We start from the raw sequence: 21,178 nt of genomic DNA on the forward strand, positions 1-21,178 counted from the left end.
TGTATTAGATTAATATGGACAAGAATAATACAGTATAATGAATTTCAGTGTAATAAACTATTCTCTGCTATAAAACTACCAATTGAAATATGACAATGCTGAAATCTTTTAAATGAGAATTGTATTTCATGTTTACAGCTCTCATTTGTGCTAAGAGGCGTGGGCTAGTTGTACACGAAAAACGGTTCACTTAAGAAAATGCCATTACAAAAAAAGTTCCACATCAACTTCTTTTTTGTATTAGAAAAAAATCCTTATATAATGAGACAATTTTTTTCTTGGCATAGTAGCTCTTTGCTAGAGGAGTTATGATTGACATTTTATTATGGTAGAACAAAGTTTATTCGTCAATAGATTTTGGTTATTGAGCTAACTTCAGTAAAGTTCTTAAAGTAGTCTTATATCGTCGTACCGATCTTTTGAGTTAAGACAATTACGACTGAATTTTAAAGTTTGTTCATATGTTGTGATGTTACACTACTGTTCCATACTAGGAGGAGGGTTTATTGCTCGCAAACATGTTTAATCCCGCCAGATTCTTCATGTGCCTGTCCCAAGTAAGAAGCCTGTAGTTTATTGGTTGTCGTTGGTTTGTGTCTGTCATATCTGTTTTTCATAAATTGTTTTGTTATGAATTAGGACGTTTGTTTTCTTATTTGAATTTTTTCACATTTTGATGTCGGAGCTTTTTTTCCGACTATACTGTATGTGTTTATTTTTCATTGTGGTAGATAGTACGATAGCCTATAATTGCTTACATTATTTGTACCCCGGTCGACAGTTGTCTCATTGGTAATCCTACCACATCTCTATATTTTTTATTTTTATATCATTTCTTTGTGTCTATATAAAATAAAGAAGGTGTGGTATGATTCGTTATGAGATCCTTTCTACCAGAGACAAAATGAAGCAATTAGTAACGCACGACCTTAAACGATGAGCAAAACCCTTACCACATAGCAAGCTATTAAAGGTCCCGAAATGACAAAGGTAAACAATTCAATTAAGAAAACTAACGGCCTGGTATATGTACAAAACTATAAAAGTCCTGGATTAAGAGGATTGAGCGCTCCCTAACTTGTTAAAACTACCACAGTTTGTGCCAATTCGAAGTCAGGAGGTTGTAATTAATTTTTTATCGTTGACTGCTGTCTGTCATTTCTGCTTTCGTTAAAGTATAAGGCATGCCGTTGTTTCATTGTTTGGAATTGTTTCAGAACATCCCCGGGCAAGCGTCTTACATGTTAGCAACTATAGGTCAACCTACGGTTTACAGCAATGCGCATAAACCATACGGAAAAGCAATTATGAAAGGCCTCGACAGGACAAGACGTGAATCAAATCAAACGAGAAACCAATGGTCTGAATCATATCTGATATCCTCTGTTTTTGTTATTGCAGTTAAAAAATTTTCATTTACATATAAGAACAAAAAATACATTCATCAATTAATTTTCTTTGGAAATAAGACTGATTAAGGAAGCCAATATATCTACTAGCAGGTGATATCTACATTGGTGCTATGTTAAGACTGATCACAAAGGGGACCAATGATAGTTATGAGAATTGATTTATTCCATTTACATGGAAGCAATACACATGATACAATTAATCATGTTATGTTTCTAGTCATAAAATGTTTAAAACAAAGGCAAATTAGACTATATCTAAGGTACACTTTCTTTTAATGTAAATTTTAGTATCAATACAAACGACATCGTCGCCTAGGTGGTCTTATGGTAGCGTTCGACCCTAGGATGTTTGAGGTCGTCAGCTCGATTCCTTGCCTGAATAAATCAAAGACTTAAAAATTGGTATTTAGTGCTTTGATCTCAAGACTGCAGCTTTTAGAAGTAAAAGCAAAGACTTTTGGGCTCAAAGTCAGAACAATGTACCCGGTTATGGTGGTATCCATTAGGACTTTAACCTTTAAACAACTACCACTATCGGTTTGCTATCAAATATATTCCGGATTAAATAATATGGTAGTTTGACATCCGGTTTCAACTTACATCGGAATTTAGTCTAAAATAAATATACGTGTGATTGCAAATGCATAGTGTAATCCAGTGCACTAATCCTCAATTTTTAATGCAAACTCATGGACAAGTAAAATTTAGCTCAAAATGGTCTAAATATATTTCTTTTTCACCAAAAGTTTCAAATGTGTTGCTTGGTTAAAGTAAACAATGATATCGAAAGCACTATTTCTTGTCAGGGAAGGGCTATGTTTACATACGTTATAAATTGGTGGTCTGACACCTAAATACTGAGAGACGTCAGAAGTCATACGACAAAAAAATAATAGTACGAAGACAAATAACGTTGAGACTAAAGTAAAATAAACAAAATACACAACTTCAGCACCAATAATCTTTAACTAAAGACCATCGTATATTATTTGTCTGAGTAGCAGCTGCTAGCTCTCGAATATCGTATGTATATAGAAATATATACTTAATACGTGAGTGAAGTTGGTATATTGCTGCTGAGGTGATGAAAATTTTGAATTTTGTCATAGATTCTGGTACCGAGATGACCGTTGTTGTCAATTCGAGGTAAGTGTCTAGAGATTATGTGGTTTTCTTTAATTACTAGTTAAGGAGGATATATTGATGGGGCCCTATCAGAAAAAATTGGATTGTTAATGGAAAGAACATCATCAATATATCTATGTGTGAAACTTGATTCTTAAGTTCTTTCATTTTCTAGTTTTATATAAGTGTCTTTAGGAACTCCGACTCATATGAAAGTAAGAAAAAGTCGGCCAGGAGAGATACACAGTTGGTTCCTATATGAATGCCGGCAACCTACTGGAAAATTCTACAACAAATATGGGTTAATGAGAAACTCCATCATACTGATCACTTGTTCTTCGGTGTAGAATGTTTTATTTTCGGTTTATTTTTTCCAAAATATGCAGATTTATATCTAAAAATAGTAAATTTGTAGCGTATGGTACCATTTGTAGGGGGAAAAGCATTATTTATTAACGACGGATTTTATATTTTACATCAAGTGCAATGTTGGTGTAAAGGATGGAAATAATCAAAGGTTTTGATAGAATTAATTTCAGAAAATGTCCGAGATTTAAAATTTTCGAGAAGATTTTTTTAGTTCAAAAGATTGTCTGTTTAAAAGAAGTAATTTACTGCCTATTAAAAATGTTCAAACATCCAACACAGTTAATCTTCCTCCTTTCTCCTCTGCACGAGTGTTATCATTAAACCTTCAAACAATAGAATTCTCTCAATATATATATATAGATAGCTACCATATTTCATTCCCCCTAAATCTATAGAGGCCATAAGCTTTACGAGAAAAGATTCAGAATGGAATTTGTATGACTTCCTGTGGGAATGGTTTTGGTCCAGTGATTAATTAAGGTGTAAGGTCCTCAATACCTATTGAAATACATTACGATACTAATTCGACCAGGAAGATCGGCATGACTCCATTAGACTAAAACGAAATTTATGCATCTTGCCATCAAATAAAAATAAAATTATAATAGGTTCAGGAATTTAAACGGTTATTTAGATAACTGAAATCAAGAATTATTTTGGCATGAAATGGTATATATGACACTGCAAAAAGAAATGAATGGTGCCGTAAAGATATCTTGTGATGAAAAATAAATATTATATAGAAATGAGTTCAGTCATGTTTTGAAACAACTATAGATTATCTATTTGAATGGAATCTCAACATTTTTTAAAAATGAAGAGTGATAATTTTAGAAAATTAGAATGACTTGAGCATTTTGAGGAAGGGTAAACTATATATTTAGTTTTTTAAGAGACTAAATAATAGAAATAGTAAAATACTATCAACGGATGTAATCTTTGTGCTTAAATATCATATTTAAAGATTAAATAGACAAAAACAACCAAATGGAAATATGAATCTTACATTGTCGTCTTAGACATAAAAAAATCTATCACTATAATTCTTGTCGTACTGACTTAGTTTTGTATAATTTTCAATTCACTAACAAATAAAAGTGTTGATAAAAAAGTCATTTAAAATTATTAATGATTACTGAATGTTTGTATGCCTAATTTTAATTCAATAGACATCCCTCTTTATCCTTACCTTATGCACATGGATTTTTCCTGAACAAATGCAGAGTTTAAATCTTAAACAACTATATTTTTCGTCATATTAAAATGATCTGAGTCTTACATTGTAAAGTATCATAAAGACAAGAGAATACACAAATCAGCGGGAAAATTGTCAAACCAAACATATCTTCTTTGTGTCAAATAATTGAAATTGCCTTCAATAGAATATATATACTTTATTGTCTATTTATAATCATTAATATTTTATTTCATGTATCATTTACTGTTCAATGCAGGAATGTTGATAAATAATTGTTTCATCTTGACCCGACAAATGCGTCAAGTCTTCTATAAATATGAGACTTATCTGTGTAACTTTAAACAAAAGGAAAATTTGATCCAGCATTCAATTATGGATTAAAAAAGTGTGTGATATAGGTTAATGAGAAAGCAATTAAAATGCACCCATAGAAAAGAATGAAAAGAGGTTAGAACTTCCCTTTAACATAACATTCCGATATTTATGTACTATTGTGTAATACATGTATCATGGATCACAACAAAAATCTTAAATTTGTTGTAACCACTACATGCACTATACTGTCTTTTTTTCTTCAATTGTGACTTTTTTTTCAATTGTGATTTAACTTAATTTTAACCATCGATGAACAAACTACGGGGTAACTGGTTGAGTTAGTACAGTTTTCCTATCCGCGAGCACATGCGTTTACCCCCAGGTTATTAGAGGGGTTATCTTTCATCAATATTCCCTTTCTGTGTATAGTGTTTTGTGGATTATTCATGCTATTGTTCGTCATTTTTTGTTTGTCTCAAGGCCATTGTGTTGTCATATATATCTTTATTTGCATTCTAGTGTTTTGCTCCCCTTTATAACGACTCAATTCCGAGCATATTTCTAAAATCACCTACATCCAATCTGTCGCCTTTTTCTTCCGCATGAGTGTTATCTTCAAAACTCGAAGCGGTAGAAATCTAGGTACCGTATTTCTATATTTAAGGAACCAATGGAGACCATAAGGTTTTAGAGAAAATTAAAAAAAAAAAGGAATTTGTTTGACTTCTGTTGTGAATAATTATGGTCCAGTCATGGCATCATGTAACGAGAAAGTAGAATATATTATGGTGTCAGGTACTCAATACCTATTGAAATAAGTTAAGATTACCAATTTGATCACACAGATCGGGATGACCCCCTTAACTAAAGGGTACATTGTAATATATACATCTTCCCATTAAATAAGAAAATGTAATACGTTAAGGAATCAAAACGGTTCTTTAGAGTAATGAAATTACGTATTTTGACATGAGAGGATATATATGACAATGCAAAAAGAAACGAATGGTTCAGTAAAGATATAAAGTGATGAAAGTTTAATACATGTATAATATAAAATTTCAACCTAGTGTTACCACACTACAGATTATATAAAATGGAAAGGAAATAGAACCTCAACGTTATTGTTTTAGACAAACGAAGAGTAATAATTTAAAACAATAGGAAATATAAATATTTCGTTGCAAGATACTGAATAACACATTTTTGTACGATTCTGAATAATAGAATTAGTCAAATAATATCAACTGAAGAAATCTGTGTAACTAAATGAGGTAAAGGAACTCTTTACATTCTATTTTATACATAAAATCACTTGAATTCTAGTCAGACCTGCTTAGTTTTGTGTCGCTACCATGTAACTTACAAAAAATGTTGTTGATAAAAATTCATATTGATTTTAAAAACTTAGTGATACCTGAATGTTTTTCATCTAAATTTTATAACAATAATCCCTCTTTATCACCACCGTATAAAAATTCTCCAAAACAATTGCGGAATTTTAAATCTTAAATAATTATGTTTTTCGTTAAAATGACCCGCGTCTTACATTAGTTTTTTTTATAGTTTAAACAATATTTTATTCAAATACATTGAATTTCATTAGGCAATAGGCTAAGCCTATGTAAGCCCTCTCCACACAACTTAATACCGTAGATTACATGCAAAAAAACCTCCTCAAACATAATGACAATACAAAATTATTTAATTCAAAACTTCCTCTTAAAACTTATTCCTAACTGGAGGGATGCTTATAATAGTATCTCATAATAATACTATTATTATGCTAAGTAGCGAATATATTGATTAACAAGTATAAGATTAAATTAACCCACCTCCATTCAGCTGATTAACATTAGAATTTTTTTTCAAAACAGCATGTTTGATATCATGTACTTATTTTTACTAATATTGGTACATTTAAAAAATCTATATAATAATTAAAAAGAAAAACATTTAAAATATTTTTTTTTCTTTTTTACTTAACAAACAGAAAATTTTTTGAATAAAATAGATAAAACAGTGGTGAATTTGTTAGTTTATTAGTTTTTAGAATTTTCAAATTATCAATTTAATATTATTATGTTGTTAAGTATTATAAAGACACGACAATGCATATATTGGCGTTAAAAGCGGCAAAACAGCAAATTTCTTCTTTATGTTAAATAAACAAAATGGCCGTCACTAGAATATCTATTTATAATTGTGTATTATTGTTTAAACTTGACCTGAAAAATGCGTCAAGTCCTCTTTAAACGTTAATCTTATATGTATAACTTTAAACAAAAGTTAAATTTAATCCAGCATTCATATATTGATAGAAATAAAGTGTAGGGTATAAGTCAATGAGAAACCAATCAAACAATTCAAAAATCAAATGTTTCATTGAGTTTAATTGAACTACACCTATACCATATTCTGATATGCCTATCTCAAGACAGTGACATGTCATTGTTCACATCTTTGTACTCTGGGCTTTATGGATAGTTGATCCATTCACATGCATTCCCCATCTTCTTATTTCTAAACACTTGGTTTTTTTGGGGGAATACACAAAATACTTGTGCAAGGTTTACATTTTTCTATTAAATCAAAATAATACAAAAACAAATTGACTGTCATCAGATTTATCTTTTTTCTTATTCATCAAGAGTAAAAAACATGTCTATATAAAGCAATTTTAGTTGAAATCTGGAGCTGGCATGTCAGTAACTGCTAGTAGTCCTTTGTTAATTTATGTATCAAAGTCATTTTACTTAGTTACTTTTGTTACCTATTCTGACATCGGAGTCGGACTTATCTTAAACTGAGTATTACTGTGCGTATTGCTGTGTGTTTATATTTTCTACATTGGCTAGAAGTATAGGGGGAGGGTTGAGATCTCACTAAACATGTTAAACCCCGTCGCAGTTTTTGTGCCTGTCCCAAGCAAGAGCCTCTGGCCTTTGTTAGTCTTGTGTGATTTTTAATTTTAGTTCATTTATATGTTTTGGAGTTTAGTATGACGTCCATTTTCACTGAACTAGAACACAGTTTGGTTTAGGGGCCAGCTGAAGCCCGCCTCCGGGTGCGGGATTTTCTCGCTGTGTTGAAGACCCATTGATGGCCTTTGGCTGTTGTCTGCTCTTTGGTCGTATTGTTGTCTCTTTGACACATTCCCCATTTCTATTCTCAATTTTATTGGTCATCAATCGATTTGCAAATTATTAAAAACCTACATTTTTTAAGAAAAAGTATGATAAAACAGAAAACAAACTGAAAAGTAAATCTTCGTCATAAAAAAAATGTGAGATATCCCTGTTGGTGTAATACCACCATTGTTTTTCCCGTATTAGTCTTTGTTAAATTCGCACTTTTCAAAAAATTGTGTGAAATTTATCTTTGTTTTAAATAAAGAAATACATGGCATGAGTAAGGTTTTATCCTGTCTAGTACTACATACAAAATTTCACATCACAATTAATTGCATATAAGAGCCAGTCTGTGGTAAAATCATGCAAAATGGTCCGAATCCAAAATTATCCAATCAGACTGATATTTTGTATTTTTGATACCTTATATAACTATTTGTGCAAAATATTTTGAAAAAATATTCAGCCATTATTTGTGTATGCAGAACATTCGATAATTGTCCATTTCTGTACTGACAAAAGGCCTATTTTGGGGTATTTTGACCTGGTTTTTTGTATTATTACAGAAAAATTGCAGCTTAATGATAACTAATACCTTAACAAACAACTTAAAATGAAAGAAAATTAGGATAGTTTTCAAAGTTTGGACATTTCTCAATACCCCTACTGGCAGGTTGATATTGCATGGTTTTGAAAAAGTGCCGATTCAGCAAAATTTGTCTTTATTGTAAGATCATGTTTTGTTTTTAATAAAATGTAAAACAGCATGAAGCTTATATATTTATCTACAAAATGCAAGAAAATGGTGCTCGGCAAATGATACCTTCTTACGATAAAATAACAATTTAAGATGGACAAGATGGCAATTTTGCCGTATTTATGATTTTTTTATTGGTTACAAGAGAAACTTTACAAATGTATGTGATAGTAAAAATATAAGAAAATAATGACAGATATAATGTTTACTGCTTATCTTGTTTGATTAAACTCAGTTTAAATTAGTTTTAATTGAAAATATACTACAGAAGTAGGCCTGGTAAGACCCCTTTTAAGCCCCAAAATTTAGCATTTTTTCAATTACATGTATTAACTTATCGCTACTTATTGAAGTCACTTTTCAAAAGTAGAATACTTCAGTTACTTTAAAATCATTTTTTAATGGGCTGTTTTTTTACAATACAATGAACATTCAACAGGTACTGTCATCATTAATTTATGTAAAATTTCTGAAATCCTCACAATTTTAACATTTGTGCTAATTTTAGACATTTGTTGTCTAAAATGGATATGGCCACTTTTGTTCAGTCTTGATATTTAAATACATGTTGTATTTGATGATATTACATACACATATAAAAATTGAGACTGAGTACTTCTTACCTAGAAAAGGGGGTCCATTTTTTTTATTATATTGGAACTAATCTTTATAAGCTTTTGTCAAATATCAAGCAGATGCTGAGAAAAGTGTTACTTAAATTGTGACGCTGACATGAATGACAGATAGTGATCCCTATGTAGCTTCTAGGATAACAGTCGACATAACAACAATGTTAAGTTTCCTCATAGTATGTAATCGCCAATAACTTGAGGCATGTGAATAAGACATGTAAGATGTAGTTAGCCTATTACTACCACAGACAAACAAAAATATTTAAAATGGAAATAAAATTTATTGTATATCTACATGAATAAAAACAAATATACAGATAAATGGTTCAACTGTGGTGCAGACATTTTCATTAAAATGGTTATATAATTATTCAGGCTGTTTGCTTATAATTTTACTGTCATATAATATTAGCGAAGTCTGCCATAAAGAGAAACATGCAAAACGGTCTGAATACATGCAAACAGTGATAAGATCTGAAGCCAGATCAGATGACTATTTAGGTCGAAGTTAGTAAGTATGCATCAATAAGAGCTTCAGTCAAAACATCCTGTAGTAATATTGACTGTGTTTCGTCTGTTTTCCTCTTTTCTACTACAGATCAGAACACTTTATCGACTTGTATTGTGCAGGTACAATATAATTCAAAATCAAATCAATAATTTCTTTTGATAATTTTGTAGAAAAAACCATTGTACTTTTTGATACATCATCCCATGCCAGATTCAATTGGTTCCTAAATGGTGGATACTTTCCATTTCAAAGGAAATGCAAGCCTCTGTTGAGTTTCTCCCGGTCAGAAATGTTATCTGTTTCCCAATCTGATGCTAAATATTATGAAAAATTAGTTGATGCTCTGAATATACTCCTATGAGAACCTGAGTATCTTTAATTTGGCTTTCATCTCCATCTAAAAAGATACAAAATAAATCTACAAATGTACTTTAAAAAAATAATATATCCCTTATTAAATTAAAGATAAATGAATTCTCAAATATACAATGTCCTTGATATATGAGATAACTATGAAATCTATTTGGTTGGGACCCAATGAAAAAAAATATATAAGATATCTCAACTGGTGGAGTAAAATCATTGCTTTACCACATCTAGTATATCTGATAAAACCTCAATGTCTTAATGCAAAAACTTGATGAACTTAACCAATCCATTCATGCAGAAATTATAGGCCAAAGTTACCTTATCAATAGTAACCATGTTGTACTAGCCAAGATATCTATCCACTAGCTATAGTCAAGTATCAATGTAATACCATGTCTATTATCATACAGAGAGACCTAAACACACAAAATTAACAAAGTTGCTCCAGTGGAAAATGTAGGTCAACATTACCTTTATAAAAGTGAATCATGTTGGACTATCCAAAATCAATACACTGGTTAAGTATCAAAGCTATACAATTTTGTACCCGAGATATTGACCTTAATGCAAAAAACTTAACCATGTCACTCATGTGGAAAATGTAGGTCAAGGTGGTCTAATTTTTATCATTTACCCTATTGCTCTACCAAAAACCTATCCACTGGTCAAGTATAATAGCTATACTACATGTTTCATGACTATATCTAGTGTCACTTAAGTGAAAATGTAGGTCATAATAACCTAATAATAAATGTTTATTAGGAAATTCTAATATGTCATTATATGAGGTCCTTGATTGAATCCAAGTCTATGATAAAACTAATACAAAGCTATACCCAGTACTGTAAATTCAGAAATTATTGCGTGCATAAATAACTGCGATTTTATAATGTAATTTTAGATTGAACTGCGAATTTAATTTTTGCAATATTCAGAAAAATCCTGTTTGATTCATACAGTAAATTTCAAAATGCGAGTTTAAATTAGTGCGATTATAACCCTGTCGCATTTCTCGCCATAATAAAAACATCGCAATAATTTCAGAATTTACTGTAATATTTTTGACATTATCATTTTTTTGGTAATGGTTAAAAATTTTACCACTGGTCGTTTCATGATTCCCTAACCTCCACCCCTTCCCACTAAATGACTCTCTGTACATTTAACAATCAGTTTAAAATTTCAAAATGCCTTTCAATTGCCCCTGTAAATAAAATATGTGGGGATGCCACATCCGATCTCTGATTTTGTTAGATGCATTTATGCTTTGTGTCAATCTGATGAGTTAAGCCTCAACTGACACATGAATGATTTCTTATGTTGTACTGTTACACTACTATCCCAGGTTAGATGAGGGTTGGCGCCTTCAAACGAATTTAACCTCAAAGTGGTTGTTGTTTGTTGCTGTATACCATATTTGTTTTTCGTTCATTGTTTTGTACATATATTTACTCATTCTAAATAGTTAAACATTTTTGATTTCTGGGCCTTTGATAGCTGACTATGCGGTATGGGCTTTGTTCATTGTTGAAGGCCATACAGTGACCTATAGTTGTTAATTTTTATGTCATCTAGTCTCTTGTGGAGCATTGTCACATTTGCAATCAATTCAAATCACTTCTTTTTTTATATCAAAAACATTCTCATACATTGTACATGTATGTTTTCTTACCATAATCTTTTTTGTATCAACTATGATTCCTCCATCAGCTACTGTTTGTCTAATCTTGGTAAAACACTGCTTGCAGAGACCTACAATGTATGCCTTTGTGAAAAAATGGAATAATGCAGCCAGTCAATGGTTCCATACACACTAAAAACATCAATAAAACACGATCATGTCAATGTCCAGATGAACAATGTTTCAGGTGTGAACAATCAATCAATTTATAAACCTGTTGTTCTACGGTATGATGCCAGTAAATAAATTATAATAGACAAATCTGTTTTATCAAATTAAAGGTTAAAACTAATTTATTTACAAAAACAGTCAGAGATCTGACATAAACAAGTCAGAATTGTCAAGACTTGTGCAAGTCAGATTATGCATTTTTACACAGGAGTAACAGTATTTTTAAACTTCATAAAGTCAGAATGTGCCCGACTTATTCAGGTCAGATTATGTTTAGTGGATTGTGATGTTTCAGTATTTTAAGATTTGTAGCAAACCTTTTCAGTAAGTTACCATGAATATTTGTATGATGCATAACAATACCAAAATCTATCTTTTAATGCTGGTTTTCAAGTAAATCCATTGTTTATACAGAATCTTTTATACAATTTATCACAAATACATTCTTACATAAAATGGTTATTTTCATATGATTCCGTTTTTTTAGGGTCTTATTCATATTTTTTGTTGATAAAAAAGTGTTTGTGGAAGGCATTTTTAACATTGTCATGTGGATTCTTAACTTTTAAATATGGGTGCATGGCCCAAAAAGATTAACATTTTAGGTATATTTCTGACTTGTACATGTTGTAGAAGTCAAAAAAAATTTATTTCTGTTTTGAGGAAAAAATTGCATAATATTTCATCTGACTTGTAGAAGTCAGCTTTTGTTTAAAAATGATGGGAGATAATTACTCATGACACCAAATATATGTACATGTACATGTAGTGCAGGTTATTTTTTTTTTATATTTAATGACTCATTCCTGGTAATTTACCATGTTTGCAGTTCGCAATTAGATGGTGGTTGTGCGTGTTGCACATATCACATATCTACATGTATTAGAAATAAATGCCTTTTTCCATATACATGTATATATGTTCATTGTATCACATAATTATATACCTCGCCACTACATTGTGTATGTCATGCATATGTGGCAGTTTTAAAAATGATTTTTTTCATAATACAGTGGTGGATCCATCCAGGGAGGGACCGGTGGTCAAAATAAATATGACGTCTTGAAAGGCCATTTTATTTACTGGCTATGCCCATGGCGCCTGCGTTGTATTAAGGCGTCAAACATGTCAAAGCAAAAAAAATAAAATAGCCTTTCAAGACGTCATATATATTTGGACTGGGGACCAGTTGGTTAAAACCTTCCCTTTTTTTTGCTGATTAATGCTTTTGAATAGGGACACATGGATGGACCTCCCTTTTTATCTGCTAAGAACCCTCCCCCCCCTTTTTTTTAAATTGGCTGGATCCATCCCTGTCATAATTAACTAATTTATTTTTGTAGTTTACCTGACCCTTTTGGAATTAGTTGTCATTACAAAAGTCAGTATTCCTATGATAGGGTTAGTGTGGTTCCTCCATCACTATCAGCCTTTCGCCTTTTGGAGTTTTGCCTAAAGTCAGCAGGACGATCTTTGAATCCACACTTTGTTAAATAGTCCCGCAAATATATCCCAAAAAAGTCTCTGTGCCATCGGCATGGACATATTGACAATTTTATAGCAGCACGATCAACAGAAAACAATGTCACTTATGTGTATAAAATAGTCCTCCTGGAACATGTGGAAAGTTTGATAAACAGGCCTCACTGCCCTCAGTGCTGTAGATAAATTCAAGGTGGTGGTTGTGTCCTTTGTACAAAGATAAACCTTGTCTAACAGATGAGTTGTATAGTGCTTTGATTGTCCACAACAACCTCCAAGATTAGAAAAATCGGACCGAACAGAGACGTCAACTTTTCATCACTGGAAGCTGCCATATTGCCAGTGAAAGATTTCCACTAAGGGAGACAATTTAACCACAAAAATAACATTGAGGCTACCTTTGGGTAATTTAATGTTAAATTTTTCAAATTACAAGAAAAAAAACATACATTTAGCCAGAAATATTTTTCAACATAAAACAAATCAATTTAAGCCCAATTACCACCTACTTTAAGCAATTTTAGTTAAATAACAAGAAACAAAAACTATTAGAATTATTGCATTTTATGGTTATTTTAAGAGTATTTTTGATCACTTTTCCATTATTTGCCAAGCTAAATTTGTTTACCTGTCTTAGAACTGATATACACCTTTCAAAATATTATAAAAGTTAAGAATAAAAAATATGATCTTGAGAGAAAACTGCTATTGAGTACATGTAGTATATACAAGTTGTTTATTACATCTGTAGCGCGAACTTTCTGGCAACCTGCCAAAAGGTCCGAAATTTTCAAAAAGCTATTTTTTTGGTTATTAACTTATGTTCCTTCAAAATATGATAAAAATGATATTTCATTTAAGAGCTATATCAATTATCCAGACCCTTAAAAAGTGCCTAAATAAGGTGTATTTTTTATCCATTTTTAAAAATAATTCACTAATCTGCAAATTAGGCGGTTGAATGGAAAATAGCGCAAATTAACAAAAAATATTTTTTTTATCTTAACTCCTGAATACCTAAAGTTTTTGGAAATATATATAATTTTGGCAAGTTGTAACTACCAATTTGGACGAAATTTGGGATTTTGCATGGTTTTATGGCAGACTGGCTCATAAGAACATAACCATCACTGGAAGTTAACCAACCAAATTTTAACTTTGTACGAGCTTTAGTAACCATGTAACCTCAAGTTTCCAAAATATTCTATAGCATGTATAGAAACACCAAATGAAAAAAGAATGGTGCTTTGAAATACCCAAGATATATGTTTATGGCTCAGAAATTTTTTAATGCAATGAAATGTAGGATTGATTTCTTACAATTGCTAAATTCAAGGGAATATTTTTTGTCGACCCTTTTTCGTATGCAACCGGATGTGACTTACTATAATTTGGTGGTATTACACTTGATGAAGGTACCATTCCGGGTGGCCAGAACAGACTTTTGTGGAAGCAAACGTTACACATAGTTTCCGTCTATGGTTTATCTCCGATCAATCTAGTTAAATTGTATTTTTCATGCTAGTCTTACTTCGCCTCCTAATGAAGGTTTATTGCAAAATTTTACACACATTCACGAGAGTAAAAATATTTGAGTCACCTAGCTATGACTAGTACATATATGTATTTGCCACAACTCGGTAGTGCAATGCAACTAAACCGCTTTGAGGGCGGAATCTTCAGTTAACATAGAAATTTTAAAATTACAATTTGCTTTTACTCGTCCAAGCACTTGAATTTAAATGTAAAAAAAGACGTCGAAACCGAGTTGGCAAACTTATGTGGGGCCATATCTTACTATAGATCGTTATCTTATGAGGTAGCTAGTTAAAGAATTGTTAAGAATTCAGTTTAGTGCAATTAAAGCTTTTCTGTGTTTATATTCATACATATATCACAACAACACGTTCCATTCCTATATAAAATTAAAAGATTGGCCACTTGAAAAGAATACAAACACTATACGTCAAACTAAACTTTACCTTGTAAATTTAGAAATTTTTGTAGATAGGGATAAGTAATTAAAGTTCAATAACATGGTAATAGATTATCAAAGAATGCTAGGTTTTCTGACCTACAGCAGTTTTCACCTCTGAAAATGTTGATCAAAGTAATTAATCTTGCAGAGAAGGCAGCATTTTCAAAATTTTCCCTTCAACATGTTCAATTCAAAGGCTAAATTTAATGCACATTTAATAAATCTTGATTTTGTACTAAAAGTCACATTATCAATGTGCTTTGTATGTTTATACGAAGACATGAAAATAATTCGTCACATTAATAGTAAAATTATACATATGCATCAATATAATGGTTAACAATCTGCCAATCAAATATATTGAAAATTTACCTTGAGTATTTACCTTCAACATAGATAGGACTATTTTAGGACATTCCAAACCCAGACTAAAATTGCTATTGAAGTAAAGATAAAAATATGTATTTTTGATTTTTTCCCGACCTGATAACTTTTGTTATATTTTTATCAAAACTGTCTCCGACAACACTATAAAATCACAAAATAGCGTTTTGATTTGTATTGTAAAATGTTGAAAAACCGTACATGCAAATAATTTGATGCTATAATAGGTTTCTGTTACATTCTTAATCATTAATCTGGATATATTAAAAGTAAAAAAAGAAAACTACATTCAAATCTAACAGGAAAAATGTTCTTAACCAAAACTTAAACTGCTATTGGAGTAAAACTAGCAATTGTCTTGTAAATATCAGTTTGTTCACTTTATTTCCATTGAATTCTCAATGGAAAAATTAAAAATAAATATAGTTTATTAACTTTTGTGTTATTATATACCAAAACTGTCTACGAGGGCAATGCACAGTCTGGCAAACCAATATGTAGTACAATAATGGAAAATCAGGTACACATATTATTTCTCCGCTACTGTTTAAATGAGCAAAGTTTATCGAAATTTGCAAAGATACATTTTTTTAAGTATTTTAGTTTCATATATTTGTAATAAATGTCATTTGATTATTTCATTGAAGCTGAACAATTAAAATGGGAATATAAAGTCGTTGAATTTATATTTATTATTAAAAAAAGTGTTTTGATAATAATTGAAAATAAATAAACACATTACACCAAAAAGAAAATCAATCACAGAATATGAGCATAGCGCTATCTTTCTAAACGTAAAACCTATTTTAGTGGGCTATTAAAGAGTAATAATGTTGAAAACTGTGAATATTTTAACTGACTACAAAAGAACGGGAGTCTGGTTATTTTTATTTAAAATGTGGTAAATATTTGTATGAATATCTTTCTTAACTTTCAAAATTTAGCTGTCGTTTGTGTGGAAAATTGGAACGAACATTACATCAATGGCCATTTACAATACCAAGAGACATTATTTAAACTATCTGTAAGAAAATCAGAAAACTGAAAATGGTCTACTCTATTTCCCAGAAGGATTTGTTTAACAGTTACCCCAATTTCATATGTGATAACTATCGGCTTAAATTATCAAGATCCAAAAATAAAACCATAATCAACATTGAACGAGTGACTAGATAACTTTAAAACATGGATATTGTGCACGAATGATTTCAGCCCGTTTAAATCGTAGAGCAGCGGAATATAACGAGTGATTTATTTGGTTACTTCGTTTGTTAATTTGACAACAAGCGGTCTCTTGTATATTTCCGTGATCACAATGACCAGAAAGAGTTGGTGATTTGTTTGATCAAATGCCGACAGTCAATTATCCTTTCATATCTTGAACTCATTAATCAGTTTTTTGTCGAGCCTGCGACTTTTGTCGCAGAAAGCTCGACATAGGGATAATGATCCGGCGGCGGCGGCGTTAGCTAACTTCATAAAAGCTTTATATTTTAGAAGCTAGAAGAACTGGATGCTTCATACTTTGTATATAGATGCCTTATGTTACGAAGTTTCCGTCTGTCATATGTCCATTGTCCTTGACCTCATTTTCATGGTTCAGTGACTACTTGAAAAAAAAGTCAACATTTTTTTGTAATTTTAATTTCTTTCTTATCATGAGTAATAGGATGACTATATTTAGTATGTGCGTACCTTGCAAGGACCTCATGCCCGTCAGATAATTTTCATTTGACCTCGACCTCATTTCATGGATCAGTGAACAAGGTTAAGTTTTCGTGGTCAAGTCCATATATCAGATACTATAAGCAGTAGGTCTACTATATTTGGTATATAGAATGATTGTAAGGTGTACATGTCCAACTGGTACGTGTCATCTGACCTTGACCTCATTTTCATGGTTCAGTGGTCAAAGTTAGGTTTTTTGAGTTTTGATCTTTTTTTCTAATACTATATGCAATAGGTCAACTATAAATGGTGTATGGAAATATTCTATGATGTACATGTCAGTCTCACAAGTTTTATTTGACCTTGACCTCATTTTCACTGTTCATTTCTCAGTGTTAAGTTTTTGTGTTTTGGTCTGTTTTTCTTCAAGTATAAGCAACTATATTTGATGTATGGAAGGATTGTAAGGTGTATATGTCTGTCTGGCAGGTATCATCTGACCTTGACCTCGTTTCATGGTTCATTGGTCAATGTTAAGTTTTCATGGTTAAGTTTGTTTCTTGGATACTATAAGCAAAAGGTCAACTATATTTAATGCCTAAATTGATTGTAAGGTGTACATGTCTGTCTTGCATGGTTCATCTGACCTTGACCTCATTTTCATGGTTCATTTGTCAAGGTTAAGTTTTCTTGTTTAAGACTGTTTCTTAGAAACAATAAGCAATAGGTCAACTATGTTTGGTTTATTGAATGATTGTAAGGTGTACATGTATTTCTCGTTTGGTTTATCTGACCTTGACCTCATTTTCTTGGATCATGTTAAGTTTATGTGTTACTTGTAGTAAAGCTTTGTATTTAGGACTATCAACATAACATCAATGGTTAGTAAAGAAGGCGAGACATTTCAGCGTGTGCATTCTTGTGAAAGATAGGTAAGGCGGATGAAACCTTTGAAGTGGCATTGTTATTATTCCTGTCAATATAATACCACCATGGTAAAACAAATCTTAGCAAAAAAAACAATATCTCTGAAAATCAGCTGAAATCGCTGAATTATTACAAACGAATGACTTGATGGTTTAGAAAAGTTAAAATTTGACAACGAATTTCATTTATATACAAGTAAAAAGTGTCTCCTTTTTAAAATCTGCTGTAAAGCTAAAAGTTGGAAAATCGATGTAGGTTACTAGTAGTTGAAATTGAATATCTAAACGTAAAAATACATCAAAAATGCATTTTTTTTAAATTCTTATATAAATGTAAAAAGAAAAGAAAAACGTTTTGCACTGAACATTCAAATTTAACATTTACATGTTACTCTTGAACCTATGATTCATATGTATTTGAAAAGCAATCAAAAGCTTCAATTATTCCAAATCTTTGTTGTTGATTCAGAATGGTTTCTTTTATTGATTTTTCTACCAGGTTGATACTTAAGATTTCCCAAAAGACCTTCGAAATCCCCTTTTTGTGCCATCTATTACTATTCAAAGTTACTAAATGTTCTCAGTTCCTTATTATTCAGAAGAAAAAAAATTTCACTGTTTGTTCAAACAGCGTTTTTTTTTCTTCTTCGGAAAAAGGAAATCCAAACAAATAGGGCTTACATATGGAACAGTTTTTTTCTTAACTATGATAAAGGTTTTATTTCTTATGCATAAGGAGAAGACCATTTGATATTCGAGGAATGGGGTGTCAGAAGTAATTTCTATGATAGATGTTATTATTTCCACCTTTGTGAGGCTTGCGTTATTTTTCTAGTCTAGAGTATTATTTTTTTTTTCAAAATCTCCCTGCTGCTTCACCAAAATTATCAATGAACATCCCTTATTCTGGGACAATCTGAAGTCTACATGCTGTTCAAATTCGATGCTTGGTAAAACGAACCAACTCTTCAAAAAAGAGGCGAAAATACAAGGGGATATTCAGAATGTATAACTTGAAGAAAACGGAAAACGAAATGTCAAAAAACCGAAAAACGACAAAATGACGGCCAAGTCGTCCACAAAACACTTCATATAAAACTAAAGACTTAGAAACACGATTCCTCCTAAAACCGGGATGGGTAGGCAGTTCCTGGTTCACATGTGGCAGTCGTCGTGTTTCTCGCGTTCATTAGAATATGTGTAAATGTAAACTATACAAGGAATTAAGTTAACTAATGTTCAATGATGTTATTGAATATCTGATAATCTTAAAGAAAACAAAAACTGCATACAATTACATGTAGATCAGTGTTCACAAAACACAACTTACCACAAGTATGAACAATGTCCATAAACCCTACAAAATCCTGTAATAAGTTAACCAAATGTCTTTATGATCCGGTAACCTCTAGTATCAAACAGACAGCCGTTGTTTGTTATGTAATTTACTATTATTTGGATTACGTAATTCTCTAGGGTGCTTACTGAACATAGAAATCGGTATCATAAATTTATATTCTAAACGCTCGTAACAACGCTCGTAACAATTACTAAAATAATTTCTGGTAAAATAATTTTTCTTTGACTTTATGTTTAAAAATACATTTGATTATTTCTCAAGACAAAAATTGGTTCATTAAAATTCTGACTATGTTAATAAATTTTCAAAACCAAATGGCTTTTCTCTAGAAGATAAGAAGAAGACTTATAGATGTACGAAAGTTCAATCAGTATACCATTGGTTAATACAATTAACCGTAAATAAAGGCAACAGTAGTATACCGCTGTTCAAAAGTCATAAATCGATTGAGAGAAAACAAATCCGGGTTACAAACTAAAACCGAGGGAAACACATCAACTATAAGAGGAAAACAAAGGAACAACAGAAACACTGAAGTGCAACAAAAACAAACGCCAACATACATAGAAACGAACTATTTGATAACAACTGCCATATTCCTGACCTGGTACAGGACATTTTAAGAAAAAAATGGTAAATTATATTTATTCTAACTATGTGTAGTACGATATAGACAAGTACACACACAGCTCGGCGTTCAAGGGGGCAAAAGAAATTGTCTTTTTAGTGTTAAATGAAAAAGAAAAAATTCCTCTCACTAAAATATGTATAACAAGAATGTGTCAATAGTACACGGATGCCCCACTCGCACTATAATTTTCTCTGTTTTGTGGACCGTGAAAATTGGGTAAAAACTCTAATTTGGCATTAAGATCATATCATAGGGAACATGTGAACAAAGTTTCAAGTTGATTGAACTTCAACTTCATCAAAAACTACCTTGACCAAAAACTTTTACCTGAAGCGGAACAGACGGACGAACGGACGGACGGACGAACAAACGAACGGACGGTCGCACAGACCGAAAAACATAATGCACGTCTACTATCGTAGGTGGGGCATAATAATTGGTACTGTTAATGTTTTTATTGTGTATTCAGAAACATAAATATTTTATTTCATGTGTTATCTACTGATTCGTGCAGTGATTTTGATAATTGATTATTGAATCTTGACCCGACAAATGCGTCAGGTTTCTGTAAATAAACTCATCAAAGATGACAGTCTTATGATTTTTGAACTGTTTTGTAAACAGGAATTTATCTGTAGTATGCGCAAATAATATGTTGACTTCAAACAAATCGAAAATTGTATTCAGGTTTCACATATTAATAAAAAGTAAAATAACATAAATACCGAACTCCGAGAAAAATTCTAAACGGAAAGTCCCTTAACAAATGGCAAAATCAAAATCTCTCAAACACATCAAACGAATGGATAACAACTGTCATATTCCTGACTTGGTACAGGCATTTTCTTATGTAGAAGATAGTCGCATAAAATTCCATTATATTGACAACGATGTGTGAACAAAACAGACATAATAGGCAAAATGTAAAAAATAAGGGTACAGAAGTCTAAATATAGCGTTAAGGTTAATTAGAAATCAGTCAAACAAACTAACATGAAATAGTTCATTGTCTTTTTTAATTACAATAAGCCATATTCTTAAACATGTATGCCCGTCTCAAGCCAGTGACCTGTAATTG

General features: G+C 31.4%; 1 long non-coding RNA gene across 1 annotated transcript; it reads right to left on the reverse strand.

Annotated features, from left to right (window-relative positions):
* Positions 1-9,236: 9,236 nt before the first annotated feature.
* On the reverse strand, positions 9,237-13,555 carry LOC127707960 (uncharacterized). Its single transcript, XR_007985106.1, has 3 exons — positions 13,020-13,555; positions 11,492-11,571; positions 9,237-9,847 (listed from the first exon to the last, which is right to left on the reverse strand). It is a non-coding gene; the product is annotated as an uncharacterized LOC127707960 (long non-coding RNA).
* Positions 13,556-21,178: the final 7,623 nt, after the last annotated feature.

The sequence above is a fragment of the Mytilus californianus genome, unplaced genomic scaffold, assembly GCF_021869535.1.
Source record: "Mytilus californianus isolate M0D057914Y unplaced genomic scaffold, xbMytCali1.0.p SCAF_7, whole genome shotgun sequence".
Lineage (NCBI taxonomy): Eukaryota > Metazoa > Mollusca > Bivalvia > Mytilida > Mytilidae > Mytilus > Mytilus californianus.